The sequence below is a fragment of the Callorhinus ursinus genome, unplaced genomic scaffold (assembly GCF_003265705.2).
Source record: "Callorhinus ursinus isolate GAN/ISIS: 27379988/994484 unplaced genomic scaffold, GSC_fseal_2.0 scaffold16, whole genome shotgun sequence".
Taxonomy (NCBI): domain Eukaryota; kingdom Metazoa; phylum Chordata; class Mammalia; order Carnivora; family Otariidae; genus Callorhinus; species Callorhinus ursinus.
In genome coordinates, this window is record NW_027397078.1 from 34167472 (window position 1) to 34171978 (window position 4507).

Here is a 4507-nt window from a genome sequence, read left to right on the forward strand (position 1 = left end):
TCAGAGAGGCTCCTTAAAAAGGAATGGGTTGTGCCTCTTTTTGCCCTCTTCCTTTTACCTTCTTCTTCCCTAGAATGTGGATGTGATGGCAGCAACTGAAGCAGCCATCTTGTGACACTGAGGATGAAAGTCAAGTTTATATGAGAGTGGTAAAACAGAGAGGACTCTGCCCAGTGACTTTGTTAAGCCACCACACCAGACTGCCTTGACCACCTCTAGACTTTTCAATATAAGCAGATAAACTCTGGGTGCCATCTTGAATCAAATGATGTAATCATAACGGACGCAGTCACATAGCTAGGGGGTTCTAGAGATTGGACTTGAACATATTCAACACATAGGACTTTTGTTCTTTCCACTCTGGACAGGTACTTAGGCAGGTCTTTTAAAGACTGTCTGTCTGTGTTCGTTTGTTTGTTTCTTTCTTTCTTTCTTTCTATTTTTATTTTTATTTTTATTCCACTATAGTTAACATGTAGTGTTACATTAGTTTCAGTGTACGATATAGTGATTCAACAGTTCTCTATGTTACTCAGTGCTCATCGCCATTCTTAATCCCCTTCACCTACTGCGCCCATCCCCTCATCCATCTCACCTCTGGTAACCATCAGTTTGTTCTGGTAACCATCAGTTTTTTGGTCTTTTTTTTTTTTTTTTTTTTCTGGTGTCCAGTTTCCCAGGCAATTCAACAAAGATGTAAGTTTTTATCCAGACAGTATTTAAATGGGGGAAAATCGATTTACCACCACTCAGATAGTTTCTTAAATAAGTTTTGCAGGGCATAGACATTACTGGTCTTCTAAAAGTCCTCTGGTAGAAAATTGTTTTATGTTTCTGTTCTTGGTTTTGAGTTTAAAAAGGTTCAAGCTTTTCCTTCTGTGGTTGAACATTTAAATACTTTTCCCGTCTTATCTCTTGTGAGTGTTGCTGGTATTTTGGTCAGGTAGTTGCTGTGTCTGGATTGTATGAAATATAAGAATGCACAAGGCCAGTGTGGTCTCCTCACCCAGCCAACTAATACCTGACTCACAGCATTCCAGTAAGAGTGGAGGCCACCTGGTCCCCGAAGCCTGACCCCTGACTCATTTCCAGCAATGGTCAGAGCCCAGTGCTGCTGCATGCATCTGTGCAAGCACTCTTGGAGAGCCATACGGTAATTCTTTGTAGACATGCATACTAAATCATCCGGGCCTGTAGTACCCATGGTCTCCCAACTCTACTTTTGGAATGGGGTTGGGGGTATTAAGTTTACAGCCTTGAGACACTGCCAGACTGCGGTTTACTTCTTTCCATGGCCTTGTTTATTTTTATTTATTTTTTTAACTTGTATCATAGGATGTTCATTTATGTACTCTTGGATGTTGAAAAAGTTCTTGGGCACAAGAATCTTTGTGGTTTTTTTTTTTTTAAGATTTATTTATTTTAGAGAGAGAGAAGGAGAGTGCAAGCGGGGGGAGGGACAGAGAGAAATCCTCAAGCAGACCCCCTGCTGAGCGAGGAACCCGACACAACATGGGGCTCAATCCCAGGACCCTGAGATCATGACCTGGGCTGAAATCAAGAGTCATATGCTCAACCGACTGAACCACCCAGGCACCCCAAGAACCTTTGGGTTCTTGAGTCACAAGGTACAAATCAATGGTCATTTCTTCCCTTCACAATAGAAAATTCTTGACTCAACACTTCTAGATTATCTCCAACATGAATGCAAGAGGTTAATAAGAACAATCTCCATAATCTTACAGGGTGCTCCATATGCTTTTTAAAAAATTTGGTTGTTTACTCTCTCTGTCAGGTCTTTACAAGCCATACCTTTCAACCCTTTAACCCTGTGTCATTGATCCTTTAACTTATTTTAACAGCCTTCCAGGAATATTCAGTGAGTGTTTCGATCTATAGTTCTACAAGACCATCTCTTCTTATATATCCATAAACATAACTATTCTTTCATATCAATCTGTACTAATGATACATTTGTAACTCATGGGATCTAATAAGGATTATGCAAGATTCTGCCTATTTATTTTTTGTCTCCAAAGCCTAGATAACAGGATAGGCTTTTATTTTCCAATGTTCCCTTTAAAAATTCAATCCTCTTTTTCTGCAATTTAAACTCCTTATCTATTACTATCTTTGTTTTATAGAATAGCCATTCTCACAGATACTTTAAAAAACTTGAAGAAGATCATGGAACACTGCACCAAAAACTAATGATGTAATATATGGTGATTAACATAACAATAAAAAAATAAAAAAAAAAACTTGAAGAAGGTAAAGTAAGAGTTTCCTGCAAGGCATAAAGGTGAGAGATTACATAAGCAGGCATTCTGGTCATTAATAAGTTACTTGCTTCCTTGAAAGTTCCAACTACCTTTGCGTACATGTTTGGAATTACATATATCCAGTTAGGTGAGGATAGCAGATTCACTGGAGGAGGCCAAGGGGTGAATTTAGTCTAGCCAAATTCCTGCTACAGGCCCTTAAATTCAAGCATTTTCTCTCGCCAGGTAGAGAGGCTAATTTAGTTTCTTAAATGATAATTTTCACCAAGTGAATGTAATATACCACTAATTCGGCTATTTTAATAAGCTTACGTTAAGTCCCACCCCCAAGACTTAACACCTAACCTAACTGTAGTTTCAGCCTCTTCCAGAAGTGCAATTTAAACAATGGGTCTGGAATTTCCCGATGAGTGCTAGTGAGGTCATCTGCTTGATAAGACCCCCCCCCACAACTAAGGGAAGGTGACCCTGCTTGAAACAATCCTTTTTTGTTAGTTGGCTAATAATTTCCTTGTTCCGCCTCATTTCTGCCTATAAAAGCCTTCCATTTTGTACACCTCCTAGGACCTCCCTTGTATTTGTTAGGTAGGATGCAGCCCCATTCACGAATCACTGATAAAGCCAATTAGATCTTTAAATTTACGTAGCTGAATTTTTGTTCTTTGACATTAGTATGCACTTTGGTTTTTGTTTTTTTACAAGTTTAGAGGAAAGAAACCATTCACCATCTTACTTTTATCAACAAAATAATTGAATTGAAAATAACATGAAACTTTCTGAGCAAATTAGTTATAACAATTGCTCTATGATTCATGAAATACAAGTGGGCTGTTGAGAAATACGCTCTCTGATGAACCTTATATTGCGCTGGCTGTTTCTTAAGGCTTCTATTCTGAAAGCAAATCTGTTGCTGAAAGTACACTGAAATGGTGAACAAATTGTGCATTAGAAGGTACTAGAATTATGAGTGTCACTCTGCACTGGAAAACATCTAGTTCAGAAACACTTACTGGGAGGAGAGGCAAAGCATAAAGTTGTAGGAAGGGCAGGCCCAGATGGGTAGAATCATTAACAGAGAGCTTCTGAATGCTATGTTGCAAAACCCTGAGTCCTTCCACAAATCAATTTGACATTGTCAACTCTCCAGTGGGGGAGGGGGAGGCCACAGGCATTTTTAGAAAATTGCAAAATTTACATTTTTTTTTTCAAAATTACTCTTCCCCCTTGTTCTTTATTATCTTTTCCTGGCCATTTTGATCCATATTCTCATGAAACAAGGTGAAACTTCTTTCCAGCTCATGCCATTTCACCCCTGTACCACCTTCAGTCTCTCCTACTGACCTCCTGGTGACTCCCCATCATTCATGGCACATTTTTGCACCTTGCTCACAGGCTTCATCTCCACCCCATAATGCTGTCATCCTCGGTGGCTTCAACAAAGTAATGGATATGCGGTTCTGGAGGCCACTGTCTAACATTCACCCTGCTAACTTCCTTCAGAGAACCCTGTCGTCATTCCCCGCCCACACACACCCAGCCAAGTCCTTATCTGTCTGCGCTATAGTCTTATGCCTATTTGTATGTTACTTGATTTCCTGACTTCCCCACTAGAGTGTAAGGTAAACTTCATAAAAGACGGGGCCATATTGGTCTCTCCACTGTTTTATGCCCAACACCCATCACAGCACATGATGCAAGCTCAGTCAGTCCTTGATGGAATGAATGAATGCTTCATCATGAAGCATGATGCTAATATAGAGACATCTTTACAATCTAGATTAATAGGAAGAAAGGCTATATAATTTTAATTTTAAAATAAGCAATTTATTATGTTCTAGTACATTCAGTGGATGACAGATGGAGCCCTGGGCAAAATAGTGAAGCAGACATCAATCTCCCTATTCTGTTTTCTTCAAACTTATCCTCCCCTTCAAGGCCATGGGCCTTGTCATCTCTCTAGGCTATCAAAGCCTGCTTTGAGGGCAGGGTGTGGCATCGGTTGCTGACAGGTCAGTGTGCCCTTCACTCAAGGTATTACATTTTAGCGGTTCCCATTTAAGTCTGAGAAAAGGCCGATTTTTAAGACGTACGGAAGAATCCACCTGCAGAGGAAGAGAGGCTTCAGACCACCAGCCACATAAGTGAGCTGGCTGGGAAGACCAGGTACTATGTAGGTATGTAGGAAGGTAGGAAGGTAGGAAGGTAGGAAGGTAGGAAGGTAGGAA